Source organism: Armigeres subalbatus, chromosome 2 (genome assembly GCF_024139115.2).
Source record: "Armigeres subalbatus isolate Guangzhou_Male chromosome 2, GZ_Asu_2, whole genome shotgun sequence".
In the NCBI taxonomy this organism is placed as follows: domain Eukaryota; kingdom Metazoa; phylum Arthropoda; class Insecta; order Diptera; family Culicidae; genus Armigeres; species Armigeres subalbatus.
In genome coordinates this window covers 243,867,021-243,891,923 of record NC_085140.1, presented here as the reverse complement: position 1 = coordinate 243,891,923, position 24,903 = coordinate 243,867,021, and the positions used below count along the sequence as shown (strand labels likewise).

Below are 24,903 nucleotides of genomic sequence, written 5' to 3'. Positions count from 1 at the left end.
TTCGGATTCAGATTCGGATTTCGGAAAAGGATTTGAGTGAAAGGAACCGTAAATTGAGTTCATTTGCGGTTCCGTGTAAGTGCATAGAGTGTGAAAGATTCAATTCGATAAAATATATTGGAAGTAACCACTTCCTTCGCTGGGGTTTGAATCCACCCACAACGGTAGGTCCACTCAGTACGGTAGGTTGGTGCTTTTTTCAACTAAGCTATGCATGGCTTTTGTCAACCTTCGCAACTTAGTTGGTACCAATGAATCCAAATTCCCAACATCGGACACAAGATCCAGCACTCACAATCTATTTTTAAATCTATATTGTGAATATTCACATCGAGTTTTCAAACATTGTAATTCTGTTGCGTGTGAGTTGTGCTACTCGGGTAGCTTAACACTAGGATTCATTTTAATTCATTTATTTAGTTTAAATCTAAACAGATAACACTGAATCAACAGTTTGACGCCACAATACATGGTTCGAGGCCGCATCTCTCCATCCTCGAATGCACCCCACGCTTGCCAAGTCGTTATGTACCTGGTCTGCCCACCTCGCTCGTTGCGTTCCACGCCGTCTCGTACATGCCGGATCGGAAGCGAACACCATCTTTGCAGGGTTGCTGTCCGGCATTCTTGCAGCACGCCCTGCCTGTCGTACCCTTCCGGCTTTAGCTGTCTCCTGGATGCTGGGTTCGCCGTAGAGCTGGGCGAGCTCGTGGTTCATTCTTCGCCGCCACACACCGTCTTCTTGCACCCACACAAAAGATGGTCCTAAGCACTCGTCTCTCGAATACTCCGAGTGCTTGCAGGTCCTCCTCGAGCATTGTCCATGTTTCATGCCCGTAGAGGACTACCGGTCTTATCAGCGTTTTGTACATGACACATTTGGTGCGGTAGTGAATCTTTTTTGACCGCAGTTTCTTCTGGAGCCCGTAATAGGCCGAACTTCCACAGATGATGCGTCTTCGTATGTCACGACTAACGTTGTTATCAGCCAAGGCAGACGAATTGTTGTATGATCCAAGGCGAAGAATTCCTCGACCACCTCGAAGGTGTCCCCGTCTATCGTAACACTGCTTCCCAGGCGGTCCCTGTCGCGCCCGGTTCCGCCCACAAGCATGTATTTTGCCTTCGATGTATTCACCACCAGTCCAACTTTTGTTGCTTCACGTTTCAGGCGGGTGTACAGTTCTGCCACCTTTGCAAATGTTCGGCCGACAATGTCCAGGCCATCCGCGAAACAAATAAATTGACTAGATCTGTTAAAAATCGTACCCCGGTTGTTACACCCGGCTCTCCGCATGACACCTTCTAGCGCAATGTTGAACAACAGGTACAAAAGTCCATCACCTTGTCTTAGTCCCCGGCGCGATTCGAACGAACTGGAGTGTTCGCCCGAAATCTTCACACAGTTTTGCACACCATCCACCGTTGCTTTGATCAGTCTGGTAAGCTTCCCAGGGAAACTGTTTTCGTCTATAATTTTCCATAGCTCTACGCGGTCTATACTGCCGTATACCGCCTTGAAATCAATGACCAGATGGTGCGTTGGGACCTGGTGTTTACGGCATTTTTGAAGGATTTGCCGTTCAGTAAAGATCTGGTCCATTGTCGAGCGGCCGTCAACGATATCGGCTTGATAAGTTCCCACGAACTCATTCACTAATGGTGACAGACGACAGAAGATGATCTGGGATATCATCTTATAAGCGGCATTAAGGATAGTAATCCCTCGAAAGTTCTCACACTACAGCTTGTCGCCTTTTTTGTAAATGGGGTATATAACTTCTTCCCTGCCGTAATCTGGAAGAGTGAACCAATCGTTCCGTCGACTTCGTTTCACATACCCGACGTTGTTCTCCGCTGCGTCGTTAATGGCTGCTTTAACCGTATTCCAGCAGTCCTCAAGAGGGGCCCCATCGAGCTCACCCTCTTCCGGCAACGTTGCCTCGAGATGCTACGCGTATGCAGTGGCGACATCAGGTTGCTTCAGTCGCTCTAGGTCGTACCGCGGCGGTCGTCGGTACCGAACATTGTTGATGACGGATAGTTTTGGGCGCAGTTTAACCATCACCAGATAGTAGTCAGAGTCGATGTTAACGCCACGATATGTCCTGACGTCGATAATGTCGAGAAGTGCCGTTCATCAATCAGAACGTAGTCGATTTGTGATTCTGTCTGCAGTGGTGATCTCCAGGTGTACCTATATGGAAGGCTGTGTTGGAAGTAGGTGCTGCGAATGGTCATATAATGGCGCGGCAAAATCAATTAGTCGTAGGTCGTTTTCGTTCGTCAGCCGGTGAGCGCTGAACTTCCCGATAGTCGGTCGAAGCTCCTCCTCTTGGCCAACCTGAGCGTTCAAATCTCCTATGATGATTTTGACGTCGTGGCTTGGACAGCTGTCGTACTCACTTTCCAGCTGCGCGTAAAATGCGTCCTTATCATCATCAGTGCTTCCGGAGTGTGGGCTATGGATGTTGATTATGCTGAAGTTGAAGAACCGGCCTTTGATCCTTAACCTGCACATTCTTTCATTGATCGGCCACTACCCGATCACACGCCTTTGCATATCGCCCATCACTATGAAAGCTGTTCCCAGCTCGTGTGTGTTGCGCACCATTGATCCCTTCCAACAAACCTCCTGCAGCGCTACACATCGGCTAGTTTGCGTGTGCTCCCGATGAAGTTGAGAGATTTACAGTTCCACGAACCGAGTTTCCAATCGCTAGTCCCTTTTCGTTGTTGCGTAAGTTTTTTAAAGGCTGACTTGCAGGGCCTGACACCAAACCTTCTGAATTTTCGGAGAACAATTCCTCCTCATTCCCGTTGGACCATGGAGCACAGTTCCACTTAGAGTCCCTCGCTGGCACTTGGACGATAATCATCCGCCCCTCACATGGAGAACAGACCCCCCCCCCTCCCTGTCAGCATACAAGTTTAGAGTGTCAACCAACTGTAATTTATTTGCCAATTTTTTCCAAGTCATCTATACTACATTTTCGGAAGAAGATCGCGATTATTTTGCATTTTATCCAGAATTTTTCAGAGATGTTGGTGTAAATCAAATTCAAGTCCAGGAAATTTTCGAAGCTCTAATGAACTTGGAAGAAACCTGGCCCGGACACGATTCCACCATAAAAAATTAGCAAAAGAACTCACTACTCCCCTATATTGTCTTTTCAATAAGTCTTCTGTAATCTGGAATCTTCCCAAAAATATGGAAAAGCTCTTTTCTAGTACCAATATTTAAATCTGGTCGAAAATCAGACGTACGTAATTATCGTGGCATAGCCCTTATCTCTTGCATTCCAAAACTTTTCGAGGCAGTTGTCAACGAGAAGCTATTTTTGCAAATCAAAAACAAAGTAACTGACACACAACACGGCTTTTTTAAAGGTCGCTCGACCTCAACAAATCTGCTTCAATTCGTAGACTTTTCATTGAATGCAATGGATAACGGCAACCATGTATAAGCTCTATATACGGACTTTAGCAAGGCATTCGATCGCATTGATATACCAATGTTGCTTTTTAAACTACACAAAATTGGAATTGAACCACGAGTCCTGAAGTGGCTTGAATCATACCTAACTGACCGCCAACAACTATCAAATTTAATGGACACAAATCAAAACCAATTCAAGTCACTTCGGGAGTCCCTCAAGGCTCTCATTTGGGCCCTCTTCTTTTTATCTTGTACGTAAACGACATTTCCTTCATTCTGAAAAACATTAAAGTGTTAATTTATGCCGATGATATGAAGCTCTTTATGGAAATAAGAAATGAAGTCGACATCAATGTATTCCGCAATGAAATAGATAAATTCTACATATGGTGCAAGAAAAGCCTATTAGAACTGAATGTAAAGAAATGCAACTTAATATTATTTAGCAGAAAAAGAACAATACCAAACATTTCAATCGCATTAGGGAATCAGAATGTGGAAAAATGTGAAAGAGTAAGGGACTTAGGAGTAATCTTAGACTCTAAACTTTCTTTTGTAGACCACTACAACACAATCATTCACAGGGCTAATAACATGCAAGGGTTCATAAAGCGTTTCTGCTATAACTTTCATGACCCATATACAATTAAAACACTTTATGTAGCTTATGTTAGATCAATAATGGAATATTGCAGTATTGTATGGTCTCCTTTCTCAATCACGCACGAAGAAAGATTAGAATCTGTACAAAACAATTTTTACTATTTGCTCTTCGTAAATTAGGCTGGACATCATTGCCACTCCCATCATACAAAGCACGTTGCATGCTTATTGACATACAGACTTTGAAAGAGCGGCGTGAAATAGCAATGGTTTCCTTCGTAAATGATATCGTTTCGCAACGTGTTGATTCACCTGAAATCTTATCAAAATTAAACTTTTATATTTCTTCAAGGCAACTTCGTAATCGTACCTTATTTATAACAAACTATCATCGAACAAATTATGCCAAATTTGGACCTTTGAATCGAATAATGGGCATTTACAATCAACACTGCGAAGCTATCGACTTTACAATGTCTCGGCAGAATCTTAAAACATATTTTAATAGAATTCGAAATCGCAACACATAAGACAAAAGCTAATTTTTATTACAAATATATGTTAAATATTTTACAATTTATGTATATTAGCATTAAGAAATTATGTATATTTATATGTACTAGTCTACGACGGTTGACGAAATAAAATAAATAAATACGACCATAGTTTCCACCGGGTTTGGTTACCCGATCTTCCCTAAGGTTGCTCGTATCTCGGCCAGCGTCACGAGGAGGTAGGGATAGCAGTTGCTGAGTAAGTGGCTGAGGACTGCGAGATGGGGTATATTTTATTCATTCAGGTACGCGAAGTAGGGTAACTGTCCTATTTTGGACCCCTAGAGGAAATGCATCCCAATATGTGCTTATATCTATTGAAATACAGGTTTGATATGGGCGGAAATGACACCATTTCAAAGATGAAAGTCTTATTTATGAAATAGAAATTCGATATGAGCTTCAGTTATTGATAAATCAGTGAAATTTGTCATTTTCTGAAATGAAAATATTCTTCGTTTTGGACAGTGCAACATATTTTGGACCCCCAAATGTACACATTTTGGACACCCCCAATTTAGTCTCTTCAAAGTCGAATTTCTAATTTACCCTGGTCAATTGAGCCGAACCCAAGTCTTATCTTTCGATTGGTATGTATCAATGAGAAGAATCCTGCGTTTTAAATTCACAATTTCGACAAAAACTTATTGTGTACGTTCTGAGATTTTCAGTGATGTATACTTTTAAGCGTAACGCATTGTAACACTCGCCTTCTTGAACAAACTAATTTCCTCGAAATTTCATCTAAATTTCGCTTTTTCGCACGGGAAATCCGTGAAACAAATGCTGAACAATATCAATTTCCGGAATCCAATGGGGGAATTAGCAGCGGCATTGTTTTTAGTTCAGAAATCAAAAAAATGTCGCCAGGAGGGTCCAAAATGTGTAGGGGTCCAAATCAAGTTTGTTAACCTACCAATGGTACGCTTTACCCAGCATGTGCCGTGCTGTACCCATCATGTGACAATTATTATAATTATTTACGCAGTCAACACGTCGAATATCTGTGGATGCAGAAGCTGTAGGGCACCGCACGAGCGAATCACTTTCAATTTCGGTCTTCATGAAGGTTAAAAACAGTAAGGTAAGTAAATGTCAGTTAGTTGCTGTGTTGTTTTCTAATTTCTTTTCATCGAGAAAGAGGTAAAGCCCTGTTGAGCTATTAATTTCATTAATGCAGATATCATTTAAGGCGACTCGAGGAGGCACTACACACCGTGTTATTTTTCCTATCTTTTGTCTCTTTCTAACATTGTCACCTCGTAATTTTGGAGCAGCGTATTTCGGTTTTCAATTGCTTAAGGTAATTACGCGCCGGTGTTACTTTTTCAAAATCATATTTGTTGTAAACAGTTAAGCATTTAATGATGAAAATGATGACAACTTGATGATTGTTCTTGCTTCCCGTAGCATGTTAATGACAAGCATTTCGAGATCCAAAGCTAAATTTACTCGCGTTTTAAATATGGAAACAACGCATAAGGTGCCCGCCAGAGTAGACGCGACGTGCGATGCGACGCGACGCGACTCACGTAAAAGAATAACAATCATTATCAACAGGCTGTCAAATTGCACTGTCGCGTCGCGTCGCATCGCACGTCGCGTTTACGGTTCCCCCAAACACACGCGACGCGACAGTAGCGACGCGATTCTATCACTTGGCGACAGCGATTCTGTCGCCGTTGGTATGGAAGCGTAAATAGAACATTGCCTGCAGCGACCCAACGATAGAATCGCTGCGACTAGTTGTCGCCGTCGCGGCGATGAAATCGCTTAGGTTTGGGGGAGCCTTTACTCTGGCTTCGCCCTAACTGTCTTTTTTATTATTTCACGCATGCTGCGATGCGACGCAACAAAGCTGAAATAAAAGGATGACAGTTGTGCGTTGCTTCCGTATTGAGCGGTGTAGCATTGAAAACGCGAGTAGATTTGAAATTGGATTCCGGGAGGCTTCTGGCTTCACTTCTAACTTCTGATTATAAATATGTAAAACTGGATATAAAACTGGACACCATGATTTTTTTTTCTAAATATGGAAAGATCAGATCTGTTTTATAGGAATCTCGAAATTATTCGAGAACGGCTTGGCGTTTAACGCCATCAGAATTGATAGTTAAATGTTATTTATGAGACAAATTTAAAACTTGTATATACATTTTGAGATCGGCGCTTGATGATGAACTTGTCGGCCAAGTGTTCAATTGGTTCTATAGCTTTATTCTAATGTCATGAATTAATAGGAGCTTATTATTTCCTTGCGTTATTTCGTACTAAATTACAAACAAAATTATTTCGACTAGTCTATCATCTGCAAGCAAACGTTGGATAATGAGAATAAATTTCGACTTGTTACCATTCTGTCTATAAAACTTTTTTTTTCTACTAAAAACTTCTCTCTTCACTCCTCTGTGCACTGAGATGGTGGCCGGTTTCTGCTTTGCTTACAAATAGCGGCAAGTTCATAGCCGGCGGGTATGGTGGAGGCGTTAGCATTTGTTCAGCAGTACGAATCCCGTAACGAAGGGTGCAAGATAGAAGGGGTGGTGGCAATAAAATTAATTATGCATACACACATACCGGGCACCGCTATACGCTATGGCACTAGAATTACAGTAAGGCCTGTTTGGTTGAACATTTTGCTGGAAGTAATGCCTTTAAGTGGATTTCAATGTTGTAATTAGAGATCATCTGTAGTCTACTGATCAGCTCAACCACGAAGACTTATCAAAGATCAATTAATTTTATTAGATGTTAGTAATAGAAACCGTCAAATGCAAGGCATATTTGTAGGTTCTCAAAACTATTTAGCTCGGCCATTGAAGAAAAAATCGACGGTGCAGTCGAATGAATACTACGATTATGCAACCAACAAAATAAATCAGCATTTTTACGAATCTTACTTGGCAGCATTTTGTCGATTTATTCCTCACGGCTCTGAATGGGAACCGTGGAAATTAAAAAATTGATGACCAAAAGTTGCGAGGTTTTCCATCTATTGTCCAACGTAATCGGTTGGAACCAGCAAAGCAGTAAATAAATATTTATAAAGGGAACCCCATTGTGTGGCCACCCGCTAGTCTGCCAAATTAATTCATCAAGGTTTCCTCACAAAAGCTGTTGCTGCTTGGATTTCGCTTTTGTTTCAATACAGGCGCCATGGCGTGTTACCAGTCACCGGTTCGTTGGGCGGTTTTCGACAACAATTTTAGACCTAGAAATTAGAAGGCATTGAGGAAGTAGGATTGTTTGTTTGGAGATAATCTATCGGTTTGGATCAGCAGTTTGAAAGTTTGAGATCTTTATTATAATTTACTGGCAAACCGCGATTTATAAACTTTGAGGGTACACTAGGACATACGGAATAAAAGTAACAAGTTTCGGTTATAGTGTTTCATTGGATAGCCATCGAATCAGATCACAATACCTGATCGCCTAACAAACAATTCCAGCCGAATAAGGTTTTGCCTTTCTCGTATAACAAAGTTGTACCGAAAGGCTATGGGATTACTGCAAAAACAACTTTTGGCTTTGAGAAAAGCCGGAGACCCATAGTGTTATATACCGATCGACTCAGTTCGACGAATTGAAGTGATGTCTGGTCTGTATGTGTGTGTGTACAAACTTTGTTGACACATTTTTCGGAACTTGACATTATCCGATTTGCTCGCAACAAGTTGCATTCGATGGGAAATGCGGTCTCATTGTTTGCTATTGAAAGTTTTCCTGATCGAACAATGCATTTTGAAATTATTGAAAAATCATTGTTTTTTCCCAAAGGTCACCCTACAAGTTTTATGGTGAAATTTTGTTTAAAGTCATCAGCAAACAACAGTTTATTACACTTCAAAAGTGGGTTAACGTCGTTGAGATACAACAGGAATATGAATGGCTCTAGGTCGGCAGTCGCCTTGTGGAAGGCCGGATGTGATATTGAATAGAGTTGAGCACTGCGCTCCAATTTTCACTGACATATTTCGGCCTGTGAGATAAGATTCTATTCATTTTATGAAGCTACCATTGAATCCTAGGCGGGAAAGTTTTGCGACGGTTATTTCAATACCTAATTTTCAAAACGACTTATCCGCTTTTGTAAACAAGCATTCAAACGACGATTTGACGAATCTGAAAGCACACCCACGCAAACCAACGACATCAATTGTAGATGAAGGCTTCTGCCACCTGCAAATGACATTGGTTTGCGTGGGAGTGCTTTCGTGCAGATTCGTCAAATAATCGTTTAAATGTTTGTTTACAATAGTGGATAAGTCTTTTTGAAAATTTGGTATTGATTTGATTATTGATTTTGTTGAACGAATCAGTGTAGGGGATGTGGGGGTAGCACGCCCATAGGGGTTAAAACGCGCCACCCCTGAATAAGGTTAAATATCCCCATTTTGATTATTTTCAATAGTCTATACGATAAAGCAATGAAAAATATTGCCATTGGATACATATATTTCATGATTTTTCTCTAGTTATACATGAAAAACTCGAAAAAACGATTTTTGCGTGTTTTGATGCAATTCTAGCTCGGTGGAATTTAGTCTTTTGTCGCTGTTATACATTGATAAATTCATAATTGAGCCATGAGCCATGCTGCTTACTCGTGTTCTTTATGTTCCACACGAAATCGTCGTCAAAAATGGTTTTAAAACGATTTTATGGGCCTTCAAACTTCTGAGGTCGGTGTGGGGCATTACGCCCATGCTCATTTCGTATGACCGAAACAGCTAAAACATTCGGTTAATTGCCTTAATGTAGGCAATTAAAATGAAAATCAGTACGATAAGCACATGCGCGTTTTAACCCATCCACTGGCGCATCTCACCCCGCATGGTTTCAAAATCATTTTTTTTCGGGTGTTTTTTAAAAATCAAATTTCTGTGCAATAAAATGGACAATTAGATATCTGTTATCGGTAGTCAGTCGCAAATATGCTGTTCTTCAGTATGCGCTGATGAAAACTGGCTGAAATGGTGGTTTTCATTGATAAAAATGGCATTTTCCTTAACGTGGGCGTCCTACCCCCAGTTCCCCTATATCGCATCCGTTTGATGACCATTCAATTTCACGAATAATCGAAGTTGTAAAGAGAACCAGACCCGGACAGATGCCATGAACAGAATAACTAAATATGATATGGCCTTAGTCTGAATAAATGATATGGACTTGATTGATATAAGAGATGAAAGAAACAGGCAACAATATCAAAAATTTGCATCGAATTATCATTTGAATATCAAGATATGCTAACTAATGGCACATGATATTCATCACTTCATACAAATAGCATTACTTGATCTCGTCATGATATTTTAGAGCAAAATATTGATATTGTCGTCTGATCTTTTATCTCTTATATCAATCAAGTACATATCTTATTTTGCTATCTTATCAACATTTTGATATTATTGAGCTATTTTCGTCTATTCTGGGATTGGTGACTGTTGATCGCTTCGAGGCAAATCCTTGTTGATGTTAAGATATTGAGCTGGAACCGTTGCGTATCATGTACTCGAGAACAAACTTTACAGAAAGCTTCGATGCTGCGCTTAAAGATGCAGTACCGCAGTAAATTGGAACATCCCTTCTGTACCCTTTCTTGCAGACTGGGAAAATGTGTGATTTTTTACAAATATCAGGAAAAATACCATCTTATATATAAAAATGAAATGGTCTGTGTTCGTATCCGCATAACTTGAAAACGGCTGGATGGATTTTTTTCATTTCTTCAGCAGAAATATTCGTTATAGTTTCCGACGGGTTTATATGATATTTCCTAATGCGAAAATTACGAGTAAAGTTGAGCAAATCGTAAAGAACTAAAATTGTGATTCCTATGCGAACTTTGCATGGGCAGTTCGGAACGCACATTCTCGCCTACTATGCAGGACAACGTCTGCCGGGTCAACTAGTACCTGATGAAATGCAATTCCGGAGTACACCCATTTCTGTTTTTACACGGATTTTTTTTAGACGGCCGTGTAAAAAAAATCCCATACAAAATTTTTGCAAAGTTGCTCAATTTTGCATGATTCGTCGAGAAATCATAAAACTTTTTTTACACGGATTTTTAAATTTTGAACTGAAAACTTGTTTTACACGGAACGCATCCCCCGTGTTAAAAAAATCGGGTGTACAATGCACTATGGTCCAGGATACAGTTTTACGCGGAAAGATGCATTTTACGCCAAAACTTTATTTTTTAGAAACAAATTTTGTTCTACAAAATTGTTAGAAATAGTAAGACTATCATTATGGTGCTATCGAAAAATAGGGTGGCCCATCATATGAAAAAAATAGATTTTTTTTTATTTCTCGGGATACTGACCAGACATCATGCACGCGTACAAAAAAGGATGAGATTGAGCAACGACTGCTACGCGCATATTAAATTTAGCGCACGCGAGTCTCACAAAGCTTGTGTACCTCACATTTACATTGGTGAGTCGCATTGAGACTTCTCAATGTGATTAGCTCATGCCCTGTTTGCCATGGCAAATCTTTGCAAACATCAGCGCAGGTAGGTGCGTAAAATAGCTTGGGCGGGAAATTTTCATTCAATAAAATCGTCGCCTAAGTAACGCCAACTATGCATTCCTAGCGCATGAGATGAGTCTCATGAGACGTACATTGAGACACGCTCACTCAGTTATTTTATGCGCGCGCTAGCTTCTCTTGTCGCACTGAATCCGTGCTACGTGAGCTTTTGTAGCTCATGGCACACTGTCTCATCCATGTACCCGATCAAGAATGCATAACAAAATTATAACAAGGGGAGTTATTTATTTCAGAAAAATAATGTAACAAAATGTGTTATAAAATTGGCTGGTTAGTTGTTAAAATAACAAAAATTATATCAAAATTCCCTCTAGCCGTAACATGATTATATCAGAGGTTGTTACCTTCATTTCAACATTATAACAACCGTTGATATGATTATGAGGTACAAAAATCTACTTTCATGGTAATTGCCTACATCACGTATAAAAATGTGGTACGCTACAATGCCGGATTTCCATCCGTAATGTAGGCAATCAACTTTGTACTAGCTATTAACATCGAACATTGATTCAAGTTATACTGGAGGTGATTACCTCCGCTTTTCCCATATAAAAAATGTAGGCAATTATTTTGTGTAAATATACATAACTAATGTTGTTATAATTTTGATATGAAATGAAACTGGCCGAAGACACATTTTTATCGAATTATCTAATTATAACACACGTTGTTTTAAATAACAACCATTGATAGAATTGAGTTATAATTTTGTTATGTATTCCTGATCGGGTATACACGAGAATTAAGAGACTCTGATACTGACGTGTTATGTTTATTATAGATTATTTCAATAAATTTGGCTAAAAAACTTTTTCTGTTGGCTGATTTAGAGCAATTTTACCTAATTGTACATTTACCTAATACACCCTAATGTACCTCCAAAAAACAGTATTCTTGATATACTTTTTTTGTTTTAGATTTCTCGAAAAAGTCGTCTTCGAGTGACTTTTAGAGCTAAAAAGATGCTACTTTTGATGGGTAAATATGCTTAATATCTTTTCCCGATCAAAAGTTATAATCGTTTTTATGTCAAAAATACATTTTTTTCATAAGTTGATATCTCCGGGCAGACCAAAAAAGTATGTTTACACGGCATTTGAAAGAGCAATTAATATTCTTCATTATGACAAAACAATTGTAAATATGTTATTTTTTTTATCTCAATATCATTGGTTGCGGAATATTGACATAAAATGTTCTACAAAATTGTAGCGCAGCTTTTTCCAATCAACTTTGCTATATAAACTTGTTATGTAGCTCTGAGGCTCACTTGTTTAGAGCAATTTTACCAGGATTAAGGTGGCCACGATATTTATGATCTGCTCATTTCATTTCTTATTTTCCACGAATGTACTTTTAGGGCTTTTCAAAACGCGTATTTTGCAATAATAACATCGTCCGTTGTCGAGTTATATCAATTTACTTGAAAAAATATGACGTTAGTAAAATTAGTGAAACTTGAGACAAAAAAATAACATATCTCAACTTGTATCTCAAATTGTTCGACATAATAAAGAATATGAGTTGCTCAATTAACTTTCCATTGCTTTGTTTTTGATAGGATGAACATCGGAGCCATGAGATGAAATCCAGGAGCAGTTCCCCTACACGGGTAAAAATCCGTTCCCAGAAATGAGAAAATAATTCATGATTTCATGAATCCGTCGTGTTTTCATGCTATGAAAATACATCATGAATATAAATCATGATTTCATGATTTATTCTCGCGTAACGCAATTAATGCGTTACAATTTGGTTGTTAAAATCGACAGAATAAAAAAAAAGTTCAACAGGGGATCCGAACTCAAGTACACTGAGCCAGAGTCCGGCGTGCTACCTCTCAGCCGTTCTTACTTCTTGGGAATGGAGTGTTCGAAGTATAACCGGTTATGCATACTGTCGACTGTAGAGGATTGCCTAGTAGGGTTACGGCAGGCATTTTCGTCTTTTCGTCATAGGCTCGAAAACCAATAAAAGAGAAACTTTTTTGTCAAACTTGTCCGTACTAAATTACAAGCTTAGGAGATACTTTCTGCTATAGTGGAGTTCTAGCAAATGGACGTTGCTTTCGTTGGTTTTAGCCCCTACGACGATGGACGGAAATACCTGCCGTGTCCCTACCATGAATAATGTTCCTGAAATCATGAATTATAATCATGGTTTCATGAACTGACCTGTTTCATGATTTCATGATTTTTTATTCATGCCTGTGGGTATGCATTTGTTTCCGTGTATTACGATTTTGTTTTTAAATCGTTCGGATCATAATTATTATAAATGCAAAAATACCTAGCAAGTGAGTAACGTTATTGTTACAAACAAATACCAAAAACGTGTTCAGCATCAAATCAGCTGTTCGAAAGACATCAACTAGCGGCAAGCGTGGAACCCTTGTAAGCATGACCTGAAAATTGATGAGCGGCTTCAAAGCAGTAACATCGGATCAGTGCGAGGCATAGTGGTTTTGTATGGCGCCGCCGTTTGGTGATTGATGTTTGCAGGTACACGTTTAAAAATAATAACACAGAATCCCGCCTTTTTGTTGCTTTTCACATATACTTATCGATCATAGGCCGAATCGAGGAAGAGGTTATTGATAGGAGGTCGATCTAATCAAATGTCACAGCAGTGAAGTGGTACAGTGCCAGTGATGATTGTGAACTAAATTTAGCTATATTACTAAATTTACTCATTAAAAAATGTAAGATAAGTTCATGAAATTAATAAATTAGCCAATTCTACAAAATATTATCATTTGATCATTAGACATTTTCAAGGCCATATTTTCCTATTTGATTAAATGTAACCGTATTTGAATTTTAACTTGAACTAATATTGTGATCATATTTTCAAGCGTGACTCGCAACAGCTCACCAATGTATACCGGTTCAGGTTGGCGGGGAACACATTCTCATGCTGGTTCCAATAACAATTCATGCAACCACGAGCAAGACTACAGCAACAACACGACGTCAGAGTATATCTTTTAGTTACATCCGGGTTCACAGCCACCACCAACCAGCCAGAAGCTTGATTTTTCAGTCAACGGAGGTGCTGTGTTTTGCTTCGCTGTATCTCGTTTCAGTTTTAGCGCCCTGATCAAAACTGGAGATTAGACCGACTCAGAAATTGAAAAGAGGTAAATGTTTCTGAAAGAAAATTAACCGGCTATTGACTAAAAATGATATAATTTTAACCTGAAAAAAAAATTGATCAAAGAGTTCAAAATACGAATCAGATTTAAAAACTGTTAATAAATTTTTGATTGTTTTTAATAATAACCTGTTATTTTTTCAAAATTTAAACCTTCATTATTACTAATTAAAAGCGGACACAGTCTATTTGGAGTGCCCTGATGGAATTAGCAGGGTGTGATAACTGGCTCATATATGACGTCAAACGAGTATTACAAAATAGCTTATTGTTTTCATAATTTCAACATCTGTTCGAATGAATTAATGCATGTGGGAACACTGACATCAATTCAGTAAAACTAAGAGATTATAATTTTGTACCAATTTTCAGAACAAAACCCAGAGATTCATTCGAAGACGGATGCAAGTGCGGTTTCACGTTGTTGCACGACCCGATTGAGAAATGAGGCAATCGGCGCTGCATTGGATTGGTGAGACGTGTCTGAGCTCAGCTGTAGTAATCCTCTAAGTGGAGTTATGCAGAGATGCAATCGCATCGCAGACATAACGAACGACGACGTACATATGTATGTTTCCAAACCAAACCAGTTGGGGGAAAAGAGGAGACAAGCTTGACGACAACTTTGGTGCCGAGCAGTGATGATGTATGAAATATATTTGTGGACCCCATCAAAGCCGGTAGAGATTTTATGGATGTTGCATAACGCTGAGAGACAAACCACGTCGAACTTTGCAACAGGACCAAATTAACAATGGAATGGTAGCATTGACATGCTCTTTTATTTTGTTTTCATACTACAAAACAACAAATCGAAATTTACTATTATAACAAAGTAATCAATCAATCAGTTTGTGGCTAATTGTACGTATATTATATTATTAATGTAACTAAACGATAAGATTATATGACATGCATAGAGTGCCTTTTTGTCCTTGTTGGGCATTTTAATCACTGCGAACATTTGATGTAGCTATGTCAAGTTGACTAACCATTACTATGTAGAGTAATTGAATCACCTTGTTTGCTTTATATTTCTGGTGATACCACATCAAAACGACAAAACAGGATTGAATTAGTTACAATTTCAGATAAGCAAAACAATTATGTATTGATATATTTAAGTGATAGACATTAGTTTATATTTAATAATATAAATATAATTTTTAGTAATATTAATAATAATGTTAGTAATACATTATATTAATTTTTTTGCAGAAAATGTTTATATTTCTTGTTTTACATTTATTTTTTATGTTTTAACAATGGGATATAATATATCATAGAATCGGTTTCAAAAACAATGAAACTCAATAACACTGTAATTATAAATCTGTTACGTCACGCTAGGCCAATTAGCATTAGCATTTAGCAGTTCGCACAAATTCGTAGGTGGTACAAGCCAAGACTATTGTATGAGAGTAGTATCACTTTCATCCGTTACCACAGATATTGATTTGGGACTAATCACTAACTCTTAGATGGAAGCAATGCACTCTCCAATAGTCGAGATCTGTCCTGGCCACGTCCTCACGAATGCTGAGGAAGGGGAAGGATAGTTTGTTGGACACCTACTTAAGAAAGATGCAGAGAACTCTACGACCTCTCATAGGCGCCACGGGAGGTTTTTGGGATTGTGTGTAAGTTTATAACAGTAGGAATCGTTTTGGTATAACGTGAAACACAGAAAGAACTAAGATAGAAATACAAAGTAGGAAAGGGACGAGTTTAGAATTGAACCCACGACCTCCTGCTTATAAGGCAGAAGCGATAGCCACTAGACCACCGAGCTCGTCACGCTAGGCCAATATGCATTTAATCTCATCCTGTGTGGGCTCTTCAGCTAAGTTTGTCTACTTCACATAAAATAATCATAAATTACATCATGCCTATAGAGAGGATGGTAATGAAGTTAGGGGGACTGGGGGTAATATGGATACCCTAAGAAATCGCGTCATTTTCACATGGAAAGCGTTGTAATATTGGGTACCTAAACCGCCAGTAATCGCATAACTGTCCCATATAAATAGGAAACCCAGCAAAGATGGGACAAGTATGCGGTTACAGGCAGTAAACCACTTGTGAATCTTACACAGAAGTACTACGATGGCTGGAAGTCGAATTAGTGGAAAAAAGATTTTGTCAATTTTATGACAATAAAAATCAGGATGAAAACATCCCGGATTAAAAGTATGCTGGTGAAATTGACATAGTATGTGCGTAAAACGGCCATGTTAAAACATTAAGCTTAAAGTGATGTATAAGCCAAATTGTTAAAGAGTCCGTTAACACTAATATTGCAGAATGGCGTATACGTCACTTTGTCAGTTATGGCAGAATAAACTTTTCATATTATCATTTTCTTACAAATGGTTAGATAATTTGCTGATCTGGTGAATCGGATCTTTCGAACAATGAGCTTTGAATCATTAACTCACTTCAGAGATCCGGATCATTTTAACGGATCCGGATCTGAACGCCCATCTTAGGTCATATTATTAGAACGTGTTCGCTTTACTCCACCATGATCCAGCTTCCTAAGAAAATTTCAAAAAATCTAATTATGATGACAATTCAACCTGTGTATAATATTTGAATAAGACTAAGTTTGAGATCCTCGAGGATCATGCGCATTCGTTTTGCCGATTTCTGTTTTTAAAAGCTTGAATACTACATATCAAAAGTCACATCACCATAGCATTTCAGCCATAGTTTACATTAATTCGTTAATAAACAGAATAGTTTTTATTATGTGAATGTAATTTAACATGCCGTATTCATAGTTTGGAACAAGCAATAAGACCCACATGATAGAGTGCCAAATTTGTAACGATTTAGCTCACCACTGTCCGTTTAACCCACCCTGTCAGTTTTACCAACACTTTCCCTACAAAAAAATATGACTATACAAACATTGATGTTTCTATCTAATGTGCTCCTTGGAGGAATTTACGTATAGCCGTCCTTGATTATATAATCAGTCGAAGTTAAAATTAATGTATTGCTTATAAGAGCGATTCAAATTCTATAAGAAAATTATTTTGAGCTTTTTTATGACAAGTCAAATTCTATGTTGAATCCAAGCAAAATTTTTTTACGTGTTTTTCGTGCGAAGCAATTTATTTTGGCCTTAACTTCAGAGCCTATATTCCAATCTAGCCTGCGAGGACATTCTGCAATGATGACACACAATTAAACATTAAAAATTAAAAATTAAAAATTACAAATTCCAAATTCCAAATTCCAAATCCTAATTAAAATTCCAAAATCCCTATTCCATATTCCATATTCCATATTCCATATTCCATATTCCATATTCCATATTCCAAATTCCAAATCCTAATTCCAAATTCCAAAATTTGATATGGACGAAACATTCTTGGGGAATAAGAACCTCTCAACAGCAGCTGACTGTCTTAGCAGCTTCAAGACTGCAAATTTATTTAAAGTTCAAGTTACAAACTATCCTTATATAACATAACGAAGACTTACACTTTAGTTCTTTTGTTAACCTCCAAAGTACGTACTTTCTAACTTTAACCAGAGTCAAAACTTACTGCCATCTACTGCCATCCATCTCGCACAATCAACCCGTCTTCTTCTTCTTCTTCTTCTTCTGATTGGCATTACATCCCCACACTGGGACAGAGCCGCCTCGCGGCTTAGTGTTCATTAAGCACTTCCACAGTTATTAACTGCGAGGTTTCTAAGCCAGGTTACCATTTTCGCATTCGTTTATCATGACGGCTAGCACGATGATACTTTTATGCCCAGGGAAGTCGAGGCAATTTCCAATCCGATTGCCTAGACCGGCAACGAGAATCGAACCCAGCCACCCTCAACATGGTCTTGCTTTGTAGAAGCGCGTCTTACCGCACGGCTAAGAAGGGCGCCAATCAACAATCAACCCGTACGTTATAAATAAATAAAAAAAAAAATCAAAATTCAAAATTCAAAATTCAAAATTCAAATTGCAATAAAAATGTGGATTCGTAAGAATTTACGCAAAATCATTCAACAAATCTTTATCAAAAATAGCGTTACAAATTTTACGGCCTCCTTCTATGAAAAAAGTGCTTTTTTGTAGGTAACATCGAAAGAAACGGTATATCGGAAACAACTCCCATTTTATATTTTTCACATTTAACTTAGGACCTGCACTTTATGGTAAAACATTGATACGGCATGTTTTAGGTCCATATATTTTTCACTGATGCTTTTAATGCCTCAAATTGATAATTTTTTATATACATTTTTCTTTTAAGGCCGATACAAATATTTAATATCCATTTTGTCTCTTGGATTTGATTGGATTGGATTTTTTTTACCAAAAAATAATATTTTGAGGGGGCCCCTTGACCTTTCGGAGACCAGTAGGACAAAAAGTTAATTAAATATTTGTAACGGCCTAATCCATCCACAATATGGATTCATAAAAATGCCTCTATCTCTATTCGTTTAAAAGTTATTCACGATTTACTGTAGATTATAAGAACAAATTTTTGCTACTATGGATCATAATACCTAGTTTCATAGTTCATATTTAAGTCAACAAACGCCTACTTTTCCATACCAATGAAATGAATGTTTTAACTATCATTACAGCACTCACATAAGTTGCATAAAGTTGATTATTACACTCATTTGAGTGCTATAATGGAAACACAACAATGAAACAGCAGTAACATGGCTACAAATTGCTTAATAAGTCTAAGTGAGTGTTCAAATAGTTTGATTTCAAAACTACCCAAAGGTAGATTCAGCTATCGTTTTATGGGTTGTCGAGCTGTGCAATGTTTCTTGATAACATGGAAACTAATTGTTTACTGTACCAACTTGATTTTTCGGCAGGAACGGTCATGTGAAGTTAATCCAAATATCATATTAAAGCTCATTTTACGTTATTGCAAAACAAAAAAAAGTGTGTGCCACTAGTTGCAAAACTCGTTTTTTTCAGCAATATTTATCCCATTCGGCAAACCTCGTTGGAAAAAACGTACCACCGTACTGAAAAAAATCATCTGTTTTCAGCTGGTAATATAAATTACTATTATCATTATTATTTTAGCATATTGAATTATTGAGCATCTTACATCTACGGAATCTCGAATCTCGGAAGACGGAGCGTTCTGAAGAATTATGATAAATGATAAATCGACATCAAAATGATCTAGTTGGAATTACTTCACATGATCGTTTTTGCAAAAAAAATCAAGTTGGTACAGAAAACAATTAGCTTCCATGTTATCAAGAAACATTGCACGTCTCGATCAAGAAACATTGCGCTTATCAAGAAACATTGCACGTCTCGACAACTCGTAAAATAATAGCTGTATCTACCTTTGAAATCATATCATCAAACTCACTCAGGCTTATTGAGCAATTTGTAATCATGTTACTGCTGTTTCATTGTTGGATTTCCATTATAGCACTCAAATGAGTGTATTAATCAATTTTATGCAACTCATTTTAGTGCTATAATAGTAATTAAATCGCTTAATTCATTTGTATGGAAAAATAGGCGTTTCTTGGCGTAAATACAAACTGTAAAACCAAACCGTAAGTATAAACTGTAAAAACTGTAAAGTATTATGATCCAGAGTTGCAAAAAAATGTTTTTCCAATCTTTAGTAAATCGTGAATAACTTCCAAACGAATAGAGATAGAACGTTACTATTTCTAGCAAAATGTTCATTATAAACTTCCCCATCTTTCTATGTGCGTTTAGTTTTGAAGGCATTTTTATGGATCCCCATTTTGGATGCATTAATAGAAAAATGTATAGATAAATTCATAATTTTAGATCATTTAAGGCATCAGTAAAAAATATATAGACCTAAAACATGCCGTATCAATGTTCTACCAGAAAATAAAAGTCAATGTTAAACGTCAATGTCAATGTTAAAAGTTAAATGTAAAAAATATGAAATGTATGGATTTCATCGATTTTTTTTCCGATATATCGTTTTTTCGATTTTACCTGCAAGAAATGCATTTTTTTCATAAAATGCGTCGGGGCTACCCCTAAACGTCATTTCCTAGAGTTTTCGTAGAACAAATTTGCTTTTGTTATATCCTAGGCTTTCATTTGAAGGTTGAGCGCCCAACATTCCAGACTTTGTCCAATTTTGGGACACCCTAGTGTATACACACTAACTTTTTCTTTCTCGAGCTCGGCAAAATCGGGCACCGCTGTAGCTCACTAAATTTCAGAACTGAACTTCGGCATCAAATTTGGTTTATTACTGATTTTCGGCATAATATTTATCGTATCTCAGCAACTGGAACGTCACTTTTACTGAGATCTCGGCAAAAATCATGTTTGCTGAAACTCGGCGGTGCCCACCTCGGGAAAATAAACAAAAAATGCTGAGATCTCGGCGAAAAAATTTAAGTGTGTAGGTTCAAGAACAAATTTTATTGAAAATCTTGTGTGAACTAATGAACTGATATACGTTTACTTACTACCGCCATCTACTCAACTGATTGCGGAAATATATACGGATGCAACTAATTAGCAACCATTGACCGACATTATCCAAAACATTTAACAGCTGCATTTTACACTGAATTGATTGTCGCGCCATCTCCAAGTGATTGTATTCCTAATGTTGTTTGTTATTTTGAATCAACGATTGGAGTTCAATCAAAGGTAATTGCCTATTTCCGGGGATTAAACCACCCGACTTGGACGTTAATTTATAATGTTATGAAAACTCATATGTGAATATGTACGTTATGTGGAAGATATTGATTTGAAAAATGTATTGGAGGTAACCACTTTCCCTTCGATGGGACTCGAACCCATGACCCTACGGTTGGAGATTTTTAGACACGTATCGGATACCAGCCTCAATATACACTCCCGGCCAAAAGTTTGGGTTCACCCTCGTAAAATATAGGCAAAAGTTTTTGGCTGTATTTTTGCCGTCTTACATTCAATTTCAGGGATTGTTAGCTCAATACAAAGAATAAAAGTAGATCTTGCATCCTAGGTATTTTGAACTAATATTTTTTATTTTTTATGTGCTAAAATATTACCTAAAGATATACATTTTTCTTATATATTCGCTGTAAAAATATGTTGATTTTTCTCAAAATTGAGCCCACAAAATATCGAAATGAAGAGTGGAATGGAACCCAATTGTAATCATCTTTGATATGCATTGATGAAACTTCGGCGAAAAAATCTTATTTTATTTAAAAAAATAAAAATATTTACTCAAGTGCATGATATGCATCGGCCATAAGTATGGGCTCACGAATTTAAATTTAGACAAAATATACATTGAAGAAAGTTAGTTTCCAAACAAAACGTCAAGAACTGTACTTCAGACAATATTTTAAAAAAATTCAATTAAATCGCACATCTGGAGAGTGAACCCAAACTTATGACCGGTTTATCATAAAGTGGATGAACCCAAAAATGGCGTATACGTCACTTTTTCAGATTACGGCAGCCTGGGACTACACTGCCGTTATCTGAAAAAGTGACGTATATGCCATTTTCCAAAAATTATGTTAACGAGAAGTACTTATCGAGTTCTTTAGGGGCCATCCAGAAACCACGTGGTCATATTTTTGAAGATTTTCAACCCCGCCTCCCCCCATGTGGCTTATCGTGGTCATTTGGCAGACTTTTTAGGTTATACAAAACGTCCTGGAACTACTTGATCATTCAAGTCCGTGAACCCAGTGCTTCTAAGGCCCTACAAGAACAGTTTGCGAACATACCTCATAGTCATTGTGCAACTTGCTGTTGACTAAAGATAATTTTGGGCACCTTGTCTCTTGGATCTCATGTTAATGGAAATTAGGGTCACATGCTTATTTCATCGGATTGGGTATATACCGATGATGAGAACATTGCAAATGTCTTGATTGATCTGGTAGATTCGTGGGTTGAACTTGAGAGAATTTTGAAGTACCTTGAGCATCTCGTATTCCTGAATATTAATCACTGGCTTAACGTTCCGGATGACCCATCTTATCTGACCACCCATCTGTTGATTGATTCAAACATTTAAACTTTATTTACACGCTCTTAGAATCGAAATCTTCACAAGGTTTTGGATATCTGAGTTTTCATGGTCAGTCAAATTTGAGCTCCCATATTTTTTCTGTAAAGCCAATATCTAGATGAACAATTTTACTGAAGAAAATGGTGGCCTAGCTCTCTTTTGTGATTTTATAGACAATCTAAAACGCTTGACATATATGACCCTTCATTCCTGAAAGGGTTGAGATTTGTTTTGGAATTCAATTTCAATCGTTATTATAACACTATTTTTTAGCCTAGATTGTTTTAGGAATTGGAGAGTTTTTTTCTGGAACACTGCCACTTTTTTCATATCGCAGGAATCTCCTTAGTTCTAAGACCCTTCGGAATATTGATAAGAAATTTTTCGGAGTCTCCCCGGAAAATCTTTGAAATTTCAACGACATTTTTTTCCGAAATTCTGTGGAAGAGTTCCGAAAAATGTTCGGTAGAAATTTTGAAGAACTAGAAGAATCCGTAGAAGGATCCTTAATGCATATTTACGATGGAAATTCCAATAAACATCAAATTCCGAAGAATTTCAAGTATTAAATAGAAAAAAATCCAGAATCCTTAAGAATTCTAAAGATTTATTCTTTGAAAATCCAAAGAATTTTTTGAAGATAATCCATAGACTCTTCCGTGGAAATTCTAAATAATGCCTCGAATAAAAAATTTAAAAAAAAAATGTGATAGAACTCACAAAGAGCGTAAAAAAGTATTCCGAAAATTTTTCATTTCAAAATTCCAAAAATGAAAAAAAAGTCAACGCAAATATCAAAGCTTTTCATGTGGCATTGGCTCCATATTCCAACTGGAAGTTGGTCTGCTTTTCAACTTAGTATATTCTATTAGTATTACCTCAGTTATAAATTGAAAGCTTTTATATGCCAGCCATTGCACGATTATATATCTTGTGTAGCAAGTACTATGGATACACTTGTACCTAGGGTGTCGAGAATGTTTCCCATCCGAAAACATCCTAGACAGGAACGAGAATCGAACTCGTCATCTCCGGATTGGCAATCCTATGCCTTTGCTCGCAAGGCTAACTGGAGACTGAACATTTTGAAGTGCACTCCAGAGGCGTCGCGTCCGCATGTGCACTGCACATGTTGCAATTTTATCCCCAACCTTTAAACTCTAAATAGATTTCTTGTCTTTCTAATCCAAGCATGTATTTGAATTATGTGCATTTGAAAGATGTTTCATGCAAATTTGACTATTAGATACATAAACGGATAATATGCATGCTTTTTATAGGCGGCATGTGATGTGAGGCAACCAAATGCTGCGATGGGGACACGTTATATTTTTCTCTACGATACCGAACCGACCCACCGACACCACATGTTGTATCAACACGGAACTTTCAGCCCAGAACGTTTTGTCATGCATCATACACGCATTATTTTGCATGTGTGGATCATCTCCTCTAACCGCAATCGGCGATGTATAGGTAGTCAAAGCGTTCCTCGCAGGCAGTGCACGGTTTGGTGCCGTGCTGTGCTTCAGTAAAGGTGTGGGCCAAAGTCCTCTAGGTCTGTAGTTGTCGGAAAAATAATGTAAACAATGCCACCCACAGTGGGCGGGCGGAGTGAAACGTCACGTCTGTTATAAAAATTGTTCTGAGTATACCAGACGTGACGTCACATTCGGTCGCCTTCGGCCATCTTCGACAACCCAGCAGAGAGTTTCTCTCTCAAAAGAGCGAATTTTCGTGGAACAAATACTACTTGAGGGTTTGGGCCACACCTTTAATGCCGCTAACCGCAAGTCGAGCACATCTGTATATGGGCCTCCATATACAGATGTGCTCGACTTGCGGTTAGCGGCAGTAGCAATGAGTTTATATACACGCTAATCTGAAACAACCCAGTGGCCGCGTCATTTGTACCCGGATTTTTTCGATGTTAGCAGTTGTCAAAATCTGGGTATGTCAACAAAATGGATATGAGTCAGCCGAACCCGAAATTCGGGTAAACGAGGACTTAACATTTTCGGAAATATCAACATGGCGTCGACCAGCGTCGAAGTCGCATGTTGGAATTAATGTTGGGGTTTTTAGCGGAATGCAGCAAGAAACAGGTAAGAATAGTTGAATTTGTCATGGCGGAGCATTGTCGGCACAGCCGACAAATGTTTTGCGTTGGGGAAATTGTTTTATTTAACATTTTTTACACAATAATAATTTTCTAGAGCGAAAAAAGCTGGGTACCGGTTACCCAGATTTTTTCGCTTGTACTGCTACCCAGATTTGAGTTAAGGTACCCGAACCCAAATTAGAGTAACCACGGTTTTGCTGAATCTGGGTTACTTTGACATAATTCTGGGTATGTTCAGGTTAGCGTGTACGAGAGCAACACCCCCCTCCCCCCATGTGGCTTATCGTGGTCATTTTCCAAACCTCCCCTCCCCCCATATATGACCACGTGGATTCTGGACGGCCCCTTAACAGAAAACAGAAAACATGCATGTTGTAATTTGCTGCTTACGTCACTTTCTCAGATTATGGTAGAATTGTCGCTGCCGTCCAAAAAAATCCACTCATC

General features: G+C 38.0%; 1 protein-coding gene across 10 annotated transcripts in view; it reads right to left on the bottom strand.

Moving 5' to 3' along the window:
- Nucleotides 1–24,903, bottom strand: part of LOC134212018 (dual oxidase maturation factor 1) — a 317,312-nt gene that overhangs the window by 277,486 nt on the left and 14,923 nt on the right. The window lies entirely within an intron of this gene.